Below are 17,717 nucleotides of genomic sequence, written 5' to 3' on the forward strand. Positions count from 1 at the left end.
CTTCCTTCCCTTTCCTCTTTCTTATATTTCAAGGTTCTCTAATCTCTTTGAGGTAGTTTCCTAGAATAGGTAGATAGTTTGCTTTGGTTAAGTTTCTTGTGATAGTTTTCGTCATGTTTGGAAGAAAAAAATTCAAGAAAACGACGTAAGGGACGGCGGCCAAGCTCCACTAACAGCATAGAATTAATTCAGACTATCCAAATACTATCTCAAAGAGAGGGGAGCCCTGAGGAAGAGGCCCCTCCGCAGGACATGCCGGGATTTGTAGTCCACAAGGTCAGACGCATCAGGATCCAGAAACAAGCTCTGAACGTGTGGCTGGCTGGAGAAAATAACAGCAGTCTGTAAAAGTTCTGTACATTGGGCAGCATTTCCAGGCTCCGGAATTCACGCCAGAACCGCACGCTGTTAACAAGGACCCATGCTCTCCCTGCGACAGCCCGCACTTCCGTCCCAGGAAGGCGACGAGGCGGCCTGGGAATTCTGGGAAGTGTAGTCCGGGAACACTTCCGCTGCAGGACGCCAAGACGACCTCCCGGCTCCTGTCGGGAATTCTGGGAAGCGTAGTCCAGGAGGTCTCTGTGGGTAGACTCGCTTCCGCTCCAGGTACGCGAGGCCGCGGCCTTCATTCCTCTGCGAAAGGTGAGCCCTCCCTCCCCGGGCGCCCTCCCCGCGGCCGCGCTGACCTGGCCTCACTTTCCGTTGGGCCCGTGGTGACCAGGCCCTCGATCCGGGGAAGAGAACCCGCCTGTGGCGGAGGACGGGGTTTGTGTTTCCTTTGAATGGGCTCCGTGCAGTCCCGGGCGGCGGGTGCATCCCCGGCTCAGGCCCCGGGCCAGGTTCCCACGTCGCCAGGAGTGAGGGTCTCCTGGGATCTGCACCTCCCGGCCCTTCCGCGACCACCAGCCAGTGCTGCCGCTTCCCAGCTCCATTAACATTCGGAGAATTTCTTCGCGTCTCTGCCTCCTTCCTCTTCTTGAAGTTGATATTAGTGTCTACCTAATAGAGTTATTTTGAGAGTTCAACGAGGATGCAGAAGTGAAAGACTGAGGTCCCTTGATAGCAGTCCTTTTAAATTTTAGTTCCCTGAAATCAGCATCGGTGAACCTGGGATGGGGTGGTCAGAGCTCTTGCTGCAGTGTCCCTGGCCCTTCTCTGATCCCTGGAGGAAGTGAGGCTGCACCTAGATACCTAATTTTTTTTTTTTTTAATCTAAATTTAAGTTTTTGTAGAGGGTCATTCCTGGGTGTTGTCTGCGATGTCCACTGTGATTTATGCGCGGGTTCTAATGAAGTTGTGATTTCTCTCAGCCTCCTTTCCTTCCCCAGCCTGGATTCCTTGAGAAAGGCCGTGTGGGAGGAGGGAATGACACTTTGGCTCCTGGAAGCAGAGCCTTTCCTGAGTAGGACTTAGCATTCTTTTTCTTCTTAGGTTATCTCCTGTCAGACGAGAAGATATTTCCTTTACTCCTCTATACATTCTTCTGCCACAAAGATGCCCTGACTTTTGTTGAATACATGCAGGAACGGATAGGGGAGTACTTGAGCAAGAATAATCATGATTATATTTATGTGTGTTTTTTTTTAAAGCTTTTGTTTAAATTCCAGTTAGTTAACATAGACTGTAGTATTGGTCTCAGGTGTACAATATAGTGATCCAACACTTTCATACATCACCCGGTGCTCATCACAAGTGCACTCCTTAATCCCCGTCTCCTATTCCACCCATTCCTCCACCAACCTCCATTCTGGTAACCATCAGTTTGTTCTATATAGCTGAGACTCTGTTTCTTGGTTTGCCTCTCTTTTCCTTTTGTTCCTTTGTTTTGTTTCTTTAATTCCACATGAGGGAAATCATATGGCATTTGTCTTTCTTTGAATGACTTATTTCACATAGCATCATACTCTGGCTCCATCCACATTGTTGCAAATGGCAAGATTTCATTCTTTTTTGATGGCCGAGTAATATTCCATTGTGTATATATACCACATCTTCTTTATCCATTCATCAATCGGTGGACACTTGGGCTGTTTCCATAATTTGGGTATTGTAGATAATGCTGCTATGAACATCGGGGTGCATGTGCCCCTTTGAATCAGTATTTCTGTGTCCTTTGGATAAATACCAGCTAGTGTAATTGCTGGGTCATAGGTAGTTCTATTTTTAAGTTTCTGAAGAACCTCCATACTTTTTCCACATTGGCTGCACCAATCTACATTCCCACCAGCAGTGTAAGAGGGTTCCCCTTTCTCCATATCCTCGCCAAAATTATTTCTTGTGTTGTTGGTTTTAGTCATTCTGACAGATGTTAGGTGATAGCTCATTGTAGTTTCGATTTGCATTTCCCTGAGGATAATTAATATTGAGCATCTATTCATGTGTCTGCTAGCCATCTGGATGTCTTTTTTTTAATATATATTTAATTTATTTATTCATGAGAGACACAGAGAGAGGTAGAGTCACAGGCAGAGGGAGAAGCAGGGTCCCTGCAGGGAGCCTGATGTGGACTCAATCCCAGGACCCTGGGATCACAACCTGAGCTGGAGGCAGATGCTCAAACACTGAGCCACGGTGCGCCCTATCTGGATGTCTTCTTTGGAGACAGATCTGTTCGTGTCTTCTGCCCATTTTTAAATTGTATTATTGTTTATTTGGGTGTTGATTTGTGTAAGTTCTTTCTCTATTTGGATACTAACCCTTTATCAGATATGTCATTTGCAAATATCTTCTGCCATTCCAAAAGTTGCCTTTTAGTTTTGTTGATTCTTTCCTTCACTGTGCAGATTTTTATTTTGATGTAGTCCCGATAGTTTATTTTTGTCTTGTTTCCCTTGCCTCAGGAGATGTATCTAGAAAGAAGTTGCTATGGCCAGTGTTAGAGGCTGCTGCTTGTGTTCTCTTCTAGGATTTTGATGGTTTCCTGTCTCACCTAAAGGTCTTTCATCCATTTTTGGGTTTACTTTTGTGTACAGTGTAAGAAAGTGGTCCAATTTCATTCTTTCGTGTGTGCTGTCCAGTTTTCCCAACATCATTTGTTCAAAAGACAGTCTTTTTCCCGTTGGATATACTTTCCTGCTTTCTCTAAGATTAATTGACCATATAGTTGTGGGTCCAATACTGCGTTTTCTGTTGTGTTCCATTGATCTATGTGGAGTTTTTTTTTGTGTGTGTGCCAATACCATACTATCTTGATGTCTGCAGCTTTGTAATATAACTTGAAGTCCAGAATTGTGGTGCCTCCAGCTTTGTTTTCTTTTTGGGAATTTTTATGTTTTCGTACAGATTTTAGGATTTGTTCTAGCTCTGTGAAAAATGTTGGTATTTTGATAGGGATTGCATTAAATGAGTAGACTGTTTTTGGGTAGTATAGACATTTTAACAATGTTTGTTTTTCCTGTCCATGAGCATGGAATGTCCTTTTTTTTAATTATTAAGATTATTTATTTGTTTATTCATGAGAGACACAGAGAGAGAGAGAGAGAGAGAGAGAGGCAGAGACACAGGCAGAGGGAGAAGCAGACTCCATGCAGGAAGCCTGATGTGGGACTCAATCCTGGGTCCCCGGGATCATGCCCTGGACTGAAGGCAGCGCTAAACCGCTGAGCTACCAGGGCTGCTCAATGAGCATGGAATGTCTTAACATTTCTTTGTTTCCTCTTCAATTTCTGTCATCAGGTTTTTCCTAGTTTCAAAGCAGAGGTTTTGCACCTCTTTGAATTTATTCCTAGGTATCTTAAAACCATAAGATTTTAATGTGCAATTGTAAAAGGAATTGATTCCTTGATTTCTTTTTCTGCTGCTTTATTATTGTTATATGGAATGCAACAGATTTCTGTACATTGATTTTTGAATCCTGTAACATTATTGAATTTGTGCATCTCTTCTAGAAATTTTTTGGTGGAGTCTTGTGGGTTTTCTACAGAGTATCATGTCATCTGTGAACAGTGAAAGTTAGACTTCTTCCTTGCCAATGTGGATGCCTTTATTTTTTTTTGTTGTCAAATTGCTGCCAGTACTTTGTTAAATAGCAGTGGTGAAAGTAGACACCCCTGTCTTGTTCCTGACCATAGAGTAAAAGCTCTCAGGTTTTCCCCATTGAGGATGATATCAGGTGTGGTTTTTTTTTTATATGACCTTTATTATGTTGAGGTATGTTCCCTCTGTCCCTCTTTGGTGGAGGATTTTTATTGTGAATGTGTGTTGTATGTTGTCAAATGCTTTTTCTGCATCCATTGAAAGGATCATATGGTTCTTTTCATTTATTGATGTGGTATATCACATTGGTTAATTTGCAAATATTGTACCGCCCTTGCAGCCCAGAAAGAAGTCCCACTTGATCATGGTGAATGATTCTTTTAATGTACTATTGGTTTTTATCTGCTAGTATTTTTATGAGAATTTTTGCATCCATGTTCATCAGGTATATTGGCCTGTAATTATTCTTTTTAGTGGGTTCTTTGGTTTTGGAATCAAGGGAATACTGGCTTTGTAGAAGAGTTTGGAAGTTTTCCTTCCTTTTCTGTTTTCTTGGAATAGTTTGAGAAGAATAGGTATTAAGTCTTTAAATGTTTGGTAGAATTATCCTGTGAAGCCATCTGGCCCTGGGCTTTTGTTTGTCAGGTAATTTTTGATTACTGATTCCATTTCTTTGCTAATTATTGGTCTGTTCAAGTTTTCTATTTCTTCCTGTTTCTGTTTTGGCATTTTAGATGTTTCTAGGACTTATCTATTTCTTCCAGGTTTCCAGTTTGTTGGCATATACTTTTTTTTTTTTTAAGATTTTATTTATTTATTCATGACAGAGAGAGAGAGAGAGAGAGAAAGAGAAAGAGGCAGGCAGAGACACAGGCAGAGGGAGAAGCAGGTTCCATGCAGAGAGCCCAACGTGGGTCTCAATCCTGGGTCTCCAGGATCACACCCTGGGCTAAAGGTGCGCTCAACTGTTGAGCCATCCAGGCTGCCCGGCATATACTTTTTCATAATATTCTCATAATTATTTGTATTTCTGTGGTGTTGGTTGTTATTTCTCTGCTCTTGTTTGTAATTTTATTTACATGAGTCCCTTCTCTTTTCTTTTTGAAAAGTCTGGATGGAGGTTTATCAATTTTATTAATTTTTTTGAAGAATCAATTCCTATTTCATTGGTTTGTTCTATTGTTTTTTTAGTTTTTATATCATTTCTGTTCTTATATTTATTATTTCCTTCCTTCTTTTGGCTTTAAGTTTTGTTTATTCTTTTTCTAGCTCCTTTAGATGTAAGGTTAGGTTATTTATTAGAGATGTTTCTTGCTTCCTGAGGTAGGTCTACATTGCTATTTGCTTCCCTCTTAAGACCGCTTTTGATACATCCTAAAGACTTTAGACCATCATGTTTTCATTTTTATTTGTTTCCATGTATTTTTAAATTTCTTCTGTATTTCTTGGTTGACCTATTCATTGTTGCATAGCATATTATTTAATCTACATGTATTTGTGATTATTCCAGATTTTTTCTTGTGGTTGACTTCAAATTTCATAGTGTAGAAATATGTGTAGAAAATATGCAAGGTTTGATCTCAGATTATTTGTATTTGTTGAGGGCTGATTTGTGACCTAATATGTAGTCTATTCTGGAGAATATTCCATGTACACTTGTAAAGAATATACATTCTACTTTTTTAGGATGGAATGTTCTGAATATATCTGTTAAGTCCATCTGATCCAGCATGTCATTCAAGTCATGTTTCCTTGATGATTTTCTGTTTAGGTGATCTGTCCATTGATGTAAGTGGGGTGTTAAAGTCCCCTACTATTATTGTATTGCTATCAACTAGTTCCTTTATTATTAATTGTTTTATATATTTGGATGCTTCCATGTTGGGCAATTGTTATATCTTTTTGTTGGATTGTGTCCTTTATTATATAGTGCCCTTCTTTGTCTCTTGTTACAGTCTTTGTTTTAAAGTCTAGTTTCTCTGATATACATACTGCTATTCTGGCTTCCTTTTGACATCTATTTGCATGGTAAATGTTTCTCATCCCTTCACTTTCAATCTACAAGTGTCATTAGGTCTAAAATGAGTCTCCTTTAGGCAGCGTGTAGATGAGGTCTTTTTTTTTTTTTTTAATCCATTTTGACACACTATGTTTTTCTATTGGAGTGTTTAGTCCATTTACATTCAAAGTAATTATTGATATATATGTATTTATTGCCATTTTATTACTTGTTTTGTGGTTGTTTTCTAGAGATTTTCTCTAATCCTTTCTTTCTTTTTTTTTTTTTTTTTTTCTCTAATCCTTTCTTGTCTCTCTCTTTTATGGTTTGCTTATTTTCCTTAGTGATATATTTAGATTTCTTTCTCCTTATTCTTTTTTTTTTTAAGGTTTTATTTATTTATTCATGATAGACTTAGAGAGAGAGAGAGAGAGAGGCAGAGACACAGGCAGAGGGAGAAGCAGGCTCCATGCTGGGAGCCCGATGCAGGACTCAATCCTGGGAGTCCAGGACCGTGCCCTGGGCCAAAGGCAGGCGTGAAACTGCTGAGCCACCCAGGGATCGCCCTTATTCTTTTTTTTTTTTAAAGAAGATTTTATTTTATTTTATTTTTAAGATTTTATTTATTTATTCATGAGAGGCATGGAGAGAGAGGGGCAGAGACACAGGCAGAGGGAGAAGCAGGCTCCATGCAGGGAGCCCAACGTGGGACTCGATCCTGGGTCTCCAGGATCACACCCTGGGCTGAAGGCAGCGCTAAACCACTGAGCTACCTGGGCAGCTCTTTCCTTATTCTTTGCATGTTTATCAGTGGTTTTGGAGGGGTTTTGTTTTTTAGTGGTTTTTGATATATGATTACCATTAGGTTTGCATATAGCCTTTTCTGCATATAGCAGTCTATATTAACTTGATGGTTAAATTTGAACCCATTCTTTTCTCTTTCCCCATGTTTTTGGTATATGTTATTATATATCTTTTTGTGTCTGTGAGTTCCTTGACTTACTTTTTACAGAAATATTCGTTTTTATTGCCATTGTTTTTCCTACATTCATACTGTGACTCTGGTCTCTCCTTTCCATTCAAAATTTCTTGCAGAAATTTTATGGCCACAGACTCCTTTAGTTTTTACTTGTCTGGGAGAACTCTTTATGTCTCCTTCTATTCTGATTGATAGCCTTGCTGGGTAGAGTATTCTTGGCTGCAGATTTTTCCCATTGAGCATTTGAATATATCATGCTTCTGTCTTTTGGCTTGCAGTTTCTATAGAGAAATCTCATGCTAGCCTTATGGGTTTTCCCTCGTAAGTTACTGACTCCTTTTGTTTTGCTGCTTTTAGAATTTTTTCTTTATCACTGTATTTTGTAAATTTAATTATAATATGTCTTGATGTTGGCCTACTTTTGGTGATTTTGATGGGAGTTCTCTGTGCCTGCTGGATCTGAATGTCTTTTCTTCTCCAGATTAAGAACGTTTCAGCTATTCTTTCTTTCTTTCTTTCTTTCTTTCTTTCTTTCTTTCTTTCTTTCTTTCTTTCTTTCTTTCTTTCTTCCTTCCTTCCTTCCTTCCTTCCTCCCTCCCTCCCTCCCTCCCTCCCTCCCTCCCTCTTTCTTTCTTTCTTCTTCTTTCTTCTTTGTTTTTAAGATTTTATTTACTTATTTGCCAGAGAGAGAGAGCACAAGAAGGGGAAGCAGCAGACAGAAGAAGTAGGCTCCCTGATGAGCCCAATGCAGGATCCAGTCCCAGGACCGTGGGATCATGACCCAAAGGCATGTGAAGGCAGATGTTTAACTGACTGAGCTGATCAGGCGTCCCTCAGCTATTACTTCTTCAAATAAATTTTCAGCCCCCTTTTCTCTCTTCTTCTTCTGGTACTTCTATAATATGAATGTTACTACTTTTGATGGAATCATCAAGTTCCCTAAATCTATCCTCATTTTGTGTAATTCTTTCTCTGTTTTGTGTAGCTTCATTGCTTTCCATTATTTTGTCTTCTAGGTCATTGATTTGTTCTTCTTCATCTAGCCTGTTGTTTATTACATCAAGTCATTTTTGTTAAGATTTTATTTATTTATTCATGAGAGACACAGAGAGACATAGGCAGAGGGATAAGCAGGTTCCCTGCAGGAAGCCTGGTGTGGGACTCAATCCCAGGAACTTGAGATCATAACCTGAGCCAAAGGCAGATGCTCAACCACTGAGCCATCCAGGTGCCCTGCATCAAATATGTTTTTAATCTTGTTTATTGCACTCTTCATCTCTGATTCTTTTTTTAAGCCTTTTATCTGTGTGTTAAGGGTCTCAATGATGTCTCCATTCTTTCTCAGGTCCAGTGAGTGTCCTGAGTATGATTGTTGCTTTAAATTCTCCATCAGACATCTTAGTTGCTTAAATCTCTGGCTGTGGTCTTGTCTTATCCTTTCATTTGGGATAAATTCTTGTCTTCTCATTTTGTCGAAGCCTCAGCCTGCTTCTTTCTCTATGTTAAAAAGCCAGTTATGTCTTTGCTCCCAAAAGTAATGGCCTTACCAAGAAGAGGTCATGTAGTGTCCAGGGCCTGGCACTTTAGGGAGCATCTCCAGTGTGTGCTGCAAGCACTCTGCTGTTGTGTCTGGCTGCTCTGTCCTTCAGGCCAGTTGTCTGCAGATGCTCTCCTTGCCTACTGTGGACAGTGATTGGTCCCTGACCTGAATGGGGTGAATTATATCTAGGAGTGCTCTATCTGCTTGTGAAATGAGACTTTCCACCACCTCTACCAGAAATGAGGCCATGTAAAACTCTGGTCAGGAGACGTGGTGTGGGCAGGGTTTTGTGTTGTGTTCAGGGGGAGGGGCCTGCCATGCTGGGACAGATAGATGTGACTGAGAAAGGCCTTCTGCTGGAGCGCAGCAGGGTGGGGCTTGATGTAAGCAATGAGTGTCAGCACTGCACTGCTTCCCACTGGCTCTGTGTTTATGCTGAGGGGTGGTGGAGGGAAATGGTGCCAGTCAGCTCCTTTGTTCCCACAGAGGTGTCTCTGTGAATGCTGCCTCTCAAGGACATGCTCTGAGAAGAGCAAATAATCTCACTGTGTGCCCAGGTGCTCTTCAGATGACTATTTTCATATTGTATGCCCCCAGGTTGTTTACCTGCCTTTCCTTCAAGAGTAGCACAGTGCCACTTGTGTATCTCAGCCAAGCCTGCTGACCTTTAAAACTCCAGGCTTTCATAGTAGAGGTTGTACTGTTCTAGGGGAGTTCCTCTAAAGTATTTGTTCAAACCTTATAGGTCACCCCAAGTATTATTTTTGTTGTCCAGGAATCCAAGGTACTCATATATTACTATAATCCAGTATCATAGCTTTTGAGGTTGTACCTTTATCTTAAGGGCAGTAGTTTGCCCTAAAATTCTTATGTAAGGATCATTGGATAAATGTCTTAGACATGAAATTTATGAATGGCCCTTTATTATTTCTTTACCCCCCTTCCTGACATCCCAGGCTTGCCTCCAATCTTAGGTCCTTCAGTTTGCTTCTGCAAGCAGAGAGAACTCCTACATGAGGGGGCTCCTTTTCCTCATGTACAGTTCAAGTAAAGATCAGGAACCTTTTTTAAAACTATGAAGGTTTACTATGCAAATGTCTGATGGAATATTTCCCTGCTAGTGCAACTTTTGGAAGTTGCTTTCTCCATTGATTTAAACCTACGCATGCAATTAAAAAATGCAATGCAAAAAAAAAAAAAAAACAAAAACAAAAACAAAAACAAAAACAAAAAAAATGCAAAAAAAAAAAAAAGAAAAAATCCCCACCAAAAAACAAGCTTTAAGTCCCACTGTTTGTAAGAACTTACAAAATTCAGCCCCTCTTACTTTCCAAGCCAGTGGCAATAGGGAAATGTTCTCCTTGCACTTTCCCCTGTGTGTTCCTCTCTCTCACTCTTCTCTGTGAGCATGGCTTCCACCCCTCCAAAGCAGCCAGGATTCATTTCTTCTCTAAACCACATCTCCATATTTTGTATTGAAGAATTCTTGTCGCCTCTTCTCTCTATTTAGTAGGGTTTGAACTGTCAGTCTTCAGGTTGATTTCTGGGATATTTAGGATGATTTGATAGTTACCGAGTTATATTTGTGGGACAAGGCAAGCCTAGAGTACTCTTACTCTGGCACCATCTTCCTGTCTCCTAACTATTATATTTAAACATTCAGTGCTGGGATCCTTGGGTGGCGCAGTGGTTTAGCGCCTGCCTTTGGCCCAGGGCGCAATCCTGGAGACCCGGAATCGAATCCCACGTCGGGCTCCCAGTGCATGGAGCCTGCTTCTCCCTCTGCCTATGTCTCTGCCTCTCTCTCTCTCTCTGTGACTATCATAAATAAATAAAATAAATAAAATAAACATTCAGTGCTAAATATTGTAGGAGTTTTATATGAGTTAACATATTCAATCTTCAAGAGTTCCTTAGGGTCCAGTAGATATTGTTAGTCCCATGTTAAAGATGAGAGAAGGGAGACAGAGTCAGCATAAGTAATTTATCCTGGGTTCACATACATAAGAGGCTGAACTGGGATTTTTTTTAAAATTTTTATTAAAGATTTTATTTATTTATTCATAGAGACACAGCTAGAGAGAGAGAGGCAAAGACACAGGCAGAGGGAGAAGCAGGCTCCATGCAAGGAGCCCAACGTGGGACTCGATCCCCGGTCTCCAGGATCACGCACTGGGCTGCAGGCGGTGCTAAACCGCTGCGCCACAGGGGCTGCCCCTGAACTGGAATTTAAATTTAGATTTCAATCTGTTGCCTTAGTTCTGACTGTGTTTGGTATCAGGTTGAGAAGTCATGTTTTAGACTTTTGTAGATGGCCATAAAAGCTATGTCAAAAAAAAAAAAAAAAAAAAAAGCTATGTCAATGAGCTTTCAGTTTTTGATGATATTTTCAGTTGTCTGAAGTATAATTGTATTTTATCTAAAATTATATTTATAGTTCTAAGTGAAATAAGTCAGAGAAAGACAGCACCATATGATTTACCTATATGTGGAATCTAGAAAACCAAAGCAAACAACAATAACAACAAAACAGAAACAGACTTGTAAATACAATGAACAAACTAAACTGGTGGTTGCCAGAGGGGAGGAAGTGGGTGCAGTGGGTGAAATAGATGAAGAGAATTAAGAGGTACAAACTTCCTGTTATAAAATAAGTAAGTCATGGGGATGAAGAGTACAGAATAGAGTCAATAATACTGCACTAATTTTGTGTGGTGACAAATGGTAACTAATCACAGGGAGAACTGCATAACATATAGAATTGTCAAATCATTGTGTCATACCTGAAATTACTATGTCAACTATACTTTAAAATAGGCTAAATCCTAGAAAGAAATTTGTAGTTCATATTCTGATTATAGAAATGACTATATATTGCATTTTGTAGAGAATTAGGAAAATGCGTGAAATATAAAAAATAATAATAGCAAATATTTTTAGACTCTTACGACTGGAGGCAATGTTTCCAATAGTTTACGTGTATTGATTTATTTCTCATAACAAATCTATTACCCCTACTTTACAGATGGGGAAATGGATTTTTAAAAAACAATTATTGTATGGTAAAATTCATTGTTTTTTTCTTTTTGGGATACAGTTTTATTAATTTTTAAAAAAGATTTTATTTATTTATTCATGAGAGAGGCAGAGACACAGGCAGAGGGAGAAGCAGAGTCCACGCAGGGAGCCCAACATGGGACTCGACCCTGGGAACCCCAGGATCACACTCCAAGCCAAAGGCAGGCGCTAAACCGCTGAGCCACCCAGGCATCCCAGTACTACCATACTTCTACTTTTAGCTTGAATTTAAGAAACATCATCAAGTCTGTAGCTAAAGCTAGTTTCTAAAGCCATTCAGCATGATTGAGGTAAATTTTTCTCATTTAGAAATATTTTAGTCCCAGTTCTGAGATTTTTTAAAAAGTCACAATAAAACTTTACTGCTGTTCAGCCATTGAACTGCTGTATGGTAAGGCGAGTTAGGATATTTAGTTTCTGTTTCTGACAAAATTCATTAAACTGATGATGGTTAAGTCTGTGAGACTGAATGAAGTTTACTGTTGACACTGCTGGTTCTGTAGCACATAATAGATTACAGTATTTTCTGCAAAGTACGTGCTTTGAATAACAAAATAAATAACCATAGGCTTACACACATTTGTATAAGCTTTAAAAATTTGTAATCAGTTTTAACACATCCTAGCTCCTTACACTTCAGGATTTACTGAATTAGGATTTTTTTCAACTTTAAAAATATTTTTACCTGTAATTGTTCCACACAGACTATTCCTAGAGGCTAATTATTTAGTCACTTTAAACTTGGCATTGATTCCTTGAATGAACAACTACTGAGGAATGTCATTAATATATGTGGAATTATCAAGAGTGAAATAAAATTCATTGAATCATATTCTTTGTATTTTATTTCTTTAAGAAAGTTTCAGGAGACAATATATTTTTTTAAAGATTTTATTTATTTATTTATTCATGAGAGACACAGAGAGAGAGAGAGAGAGAGAGGCAGAGACACAGGCAGAGGGAGAAGCAGGCTCCATGCAGGGAGCCTGACCTGGAACTCCCCAGGTCTCCAGGATCAGGCCCTGGGCGGAAGGCGGCACTAAACTGCTGAGCCACCTGGGCTGCCCTATTCTTTGTATTTTATTTTATTTTATTTTATTTTATTTTATTTTATTTTATTTTATTTTTTTTAAATCTTATCCATTCTTTTTTTTTTTTTTTTAATGATAGTCACAGAGAGAGAGAGAGGCAGAGACACAGGCAGAGGAAGAAGCAGGCTCCATGCACCGGAAGCCCGATGTGGGACTCGATCCTGGGTCTCCAGGATCGCGCCCTGGGCCAAAGGCAGGCGCCAAACCGCTGCGCCACCCAGGGATCCCATATTCTTTGTATTTTAATTGACTATAATGTTTCAATTGTTTTCAACTCTTCAAGGACTATTCTTGCCCCAAGTCTAATAATCTTAAACAAATTTGTTTTCTCTGGACACATTTCTTTGGCTGCTATAATCAAACAAGATTTATTTAACTCATCATTGGTAAATTACCTTTCTTTGCTTAGGTCAGAAATAGAAGCTGAATGTCCTAAACTTACTTTGGTTGTAGCTTCATTTTCATTACCTATTTTTTGTGAAGAAATTCTGCTCTGATGAGACATTTTATTTATTTATTTATTTATTTATTTATTTATTTATTTAATTTATTTATTTTTCTGATGAGACATTTTATTTTAAATTTTCTAGTTTCTCTGACCACTCCTTTACCATAAATTGAGGATACTTGTGATAAGTGCTTGACATGTTTTTTTTTTTTTAGCATAGCGATGTTGTCACTGCATAATAAGGAAAAGGCTTTGTCATCTAATTTAGTAACAAAATATTTCACTTCCAATGTGCCTTAGAAGTGCAACATTTAAAGTCTACTTTTCTCTTCTTGTTTTGACAGGATGAGTATGTACTTGTAAAAAAAAAAAAACAAAAGGTTGTGTACAACAATACACACATGGTACTTGAGGTGCTGGTAATTCATAACTGAGTCATAGTGATTTGGATTGTGCTTAGTAACAGTACAAAGAAATGAGAGTGGCAGTACAGTCTCTGTTACAGCTATACAACTGCTGCTGTAGTATGAAAGCAGCCAGAAATAGACTTAAAGAGATGAACATGGCTTTGTTCCAGTAAAACTTATAGAATTTGTGGAATAATACCATTTGATCAATTACACATGCCATAAAATAATGATAAAGTTTTTCCAACCATTAAAAAATATCAGTGTTAGTCCATCACTAAGTATGGTAAAAAACCAGTGTTAGCTCATAGCCTAAACAAAAACAAGCAGCGGGGCTGTATAGTGGCCACATTTAGCTAAACTTTTTATTTTCTCTAGTGTTCTTATGTTTTCAGTTACATTGGTTTATGTCTTATGTTTAAGGGATTTATTGATTTCTATCCACTTTTTTATTTTTTCCTTTTTTTCTATTTACTTTAGGTGTAGTTTATTTGCCCTTTCCTAGTTAGCTTAAATTGATTTAAGACTCTTCTTTCCTAACACATGAATACATTTCTCTATAACATTTGCTTTACCTGTATTTTACACATTTTGATATGTTCTTTTTTCATTTTGATTCCATTCAAAGTATGTTCTAGTTTCTTTTGTGACTTTGGCCTTTTGGTTGCTTAGAAGTATGCTGTTTAATTTCCAAATGGAGGTTGTCTAGACATCTTTTTGTTATTCATCTCTAGTTTATTTCTATTGTAGTTTGAGAAAATACTTTATAAGATTTCAAATTCTTATCAAATTAATTTTTATGGAAAATGTAGTATATGAAATTTAAAAATTTGTTTGATGGTCTCAATAGCAGACTGGAGATGACAAAGCAAAGAATCCACGAACTTGAAGATAAAAGAATATAAATACTTCAATCTGAGCAAGAGAGGAAAAAATATTGACAAAAAGAGCAAAGAATTAAAGCCTTGTGGGACAATATCAATTCTCATAATCATGTCATTAGAGTCTCAGGAGAAGAGGAGAGGAATATTTGTGTGGAAGTACTGGCTGAAAACTCCCCAAATTTGGTGAGATACATTTACAGATTCAGGAAGCTTGGTGAATACCAAATACCAAATACAAGAAGCTCAGAATCATTTCTGGATACATCATAAAGTTCTGAAAGGTACAGATAAAAATTCTTGACTACAGCTAGAGAAAATAGTACATTATATGTGACAGAATGATGATTCAAATATCTACAGATTTCTCAGGAAAAATTATGGAGGCTAGAAGATGGAACAACATTTTTAAAGTGCTTAAATAAAGGAATTGCCATCTCAAAATTATATATCCAGTGAAAGTTACTTCTGTGGATGAAGGGGAAAATGTCCCATCTGTGCTAAAAAAATAAGTGCTAAAAGAGGTTCTTTAGGCTGAATAGAAATGATACCAAATGGAAACTAGGAACTTAAGACATTGAAGAAAGAGTAACAGAAATAAGTTTTTTGATAAATATAAAATATGATTTTTCTCCTTTTAAAAATCTACATGACTGTTTAAAGTGAAAATTAGAACTTTCTTTGGCTAGAGTATGGTATATAGAGTAATACAACAACTATTACATCCGGGGGGAGGGTTAAGGGAAATACTTGATGATAAGGGTTTTGCAGTTTACTGGAAGTGGTAAAACAGTAAAACTAAGTGCACTGTGAAAGACTAGATGTGTATAGTGCAACCCTAAAGGAAAAAGATCCCAAGAGCTATAGCCAGAGGTTAATAGATAAAATGATTGGAATCCTAAAATCTTTTTTTTCTTTTTTTTTTTTAATTTTTTTATTTATTTATGATAGTCACAGAGAGAGAGAGAGAGAGAGAGGCAGAGACACAGGCAGAGGGAGAAGCAGGTTCCATGCACCGGGAGCCCGACGTGGGATTCGATCCCGGGTCTCCAGGATCGCGCCCTGGGCCAAAGGCAGGCGCCAAACCGCTGCGCCACCCAGGGATCCCTTTTTTTTTTTTTTTTTTTTTTTCAAATAACCCCAAAGAAGGGAGAAAATGGGTAACTGAAGAAGAAAATTAGGGAGGAAAAATGGGGAAAAATGGTAGACTTAAATCCAACCATATAAAAAATTACATTAAGTGCTAATGGCCTAAATACATTAATTAAAGAGATTATAAAATTGGATAAAAAACAAGAACCAGGTATATAATGTTTTAAATAGCCTACTTTACATATAAAGACATAGATAGGTTAAAAGTTAAAGGAATTACCCAAAAAAAGGTATGCCATGGAAATACCAATCAAAAGAAAACTGGAATGGCTGTAGTAATAAAAGACAAAGTAGACCTCAGACCAAGGACTATTACCAGGAATAAAGAGGGACATTTACACCAAGGGTCAGTTCACCAAGTAGATATAACAATCCTAAATATGTATTCACAAAATATCATAGCTTCAAACTACATGAAGAAAACTGGTCAAAACCAAAAGAAGAAATGGAGAAATCCACAATTTTGTATGGAGATTTCAGCACACTTCTCAGTAACTGATAGGACAAGCAGACTTGTTCAGTAAGAATACAAAAGACCTGAACAATACTATTAACATTTTCAGAAAACACCATGAAATAAATAGAATGCATATGATTTTCATGAGCTTTAATTTTGATCATTTCTGCTGACCTGTCTTTGAGTTCACTGGTGTTTCTGCTCTCTCTCCCACTCAGTTGCAGGTTTCTATGTAGTAGGGACTATATCAAGTTTTCAGTGTGCTTATTGCCAAATATAGGTATTGGCAGAGAGGAGTTATTCAATACCTGTTTGTGGTTGGTGTAGCTTTCCAACAGACATCAAGGAAGGGGGACCTTCAGCTCAGTGAGGTTGTATTAAATTTTCTGAAAATGGAAAGGAACAAACAATATAAATATTTCTTGTTCTTTATCAATCAGATTGGATAGGATGCTGAAGCCACCCACTTTTTACAGAATGATCAAAGGGTGATATACACCTATTGATAATTACGGACCTAAAATAAATACGCTTAGAAATTAAGCAAACTAGAGCTTATGTGTGGCTTCTATATTTATTTCATGGTGACAGCAAGGTAATAACAGCTAACATTTGTTGAGTGCTTATGAACTACACTGACTTTCTAACACTTGGATGCATTAACTCATTTATTCCTCATAATAACTCTACTTCTATCTTCATTTTACAGATGAAGAAATAGAAGCATCAAGAGGTTAATTAACGTGTAAAGTTTACCCTGCCAGTAAGCGGCAGAATCTTGATTGAAGTTTCGCAGCCTAATTCTATAGCCTAGGCTCTTGGCCCAAACATTCTGCTTCCATTAGACTGGCAAAGTAGGTTTTAGGAGTTGATATGGCTATAGTAAAGCCTGTTAAAAGGTATCCTAGAACAGGGGACATGAAGTTGAGTGTAAAAAGCCAAGAGGATCTAGGACTCAGGTAGGCAAACTACTACCCATAGCTCATTTTTGTAAATTCTCTCTTCACATATAAAATCCTGGAAGCTTAAAAAAAAAAAAAAAAAGATCCTGGAAGCTTTCCTGTGAGATCAAGTGATTTACATAGCTGGAGTTTACAAGGGAGAACAGACATGGAAGATTCCTCTATGGGTGGCTTCCTAAGAATCTAGACTTTATACTAAAGGCACTGGGCAGCCATGCACATATTTTAACCAAGAAAGGAACAGAATCAGACTTTTACTCTTTACAAAATATTAAAAAAAAAATTTTCTGTGGAATGACAAGTGTTTAAATGCCTATTTAACATGAATTGCTTTATATTTATGTTCTGAATTCTTAAGTCCCTTGGATGATTAGTGATTCTTGTTGCTTGATAAACCTGATCAGACAAGTCTAAGCTGGAAGACTGCATTCATGCCGAGTATGTGCCCGAAGAAACATGCACAACTCACAGTGCTTAGACACAACTCCTGGAGCACCTTATAATAGGGAGCTGTGGTGAGCTGGGAATCAGGGCCTGAGTTCCAGGCCCTGCTCTGCTCCTTGCTTATGTGTTCTCGAGTCATTCCCTATGCTCATTGAGAGGCTGAATAATGGTTGATTGCATAGACTCAGCTTGCAAACTGCCTCTATTCATTTCAAAATCTATGTTTGCAAGCCTCTCTGCAAACTGTAGTCAACCCGAGGGGAATGGTTTCATTTTCAGGAAAACGCTTGCTCCACTGGTACCA

The 17,717-nt window shown here is 38.3% G+C and overlaps 1 protein-coding gene across 5 annotated transcripts in view; it reads left to right on the forward strand.

Annotated features, from left to right (window-relative positions):
- Positions 1–510: 510 nt before the first annotated feature.
- ZNF112 (zinc finger protein 112) overlaps positions 511–17,717 on the forward strand; it is a 45,067-nt gene continuing 27,860 nt past the window's right edge. For 2 of the 5 annotated variants that reach the window (XM_038528641.1, XM_038528645.1), the window contains exon 1: positions 511–642. The gene's annotated coding sequence lies outside the window, so the exon portion shown is untranslated. Of the gene's footprint in view, positions 643–14,367; positions 14,683–17,327; positions 17,485–17,717 lie in introns of all 5 variants that reach the window. The other 3 variants (XM_038528642.1, XM_038528643.1, XM_038528644.1) reach the window with 3 other exon arrangements.

Source organism: Canis lupus, chromosome 1 (genome assembly GCF_011100685.1).
Source record: "Canis lupus familiaris isolate Mischka breed German Shepherd chromosome 1, alternate assembly UU_Cfam_GSD_1.0, whole genome shotgun sequence".
Lineage (NCBI taxonomy): Eukaryota > Metazoa > Chordata > Mammalia > Carnivora > Canidae > Canis > Canis lupus.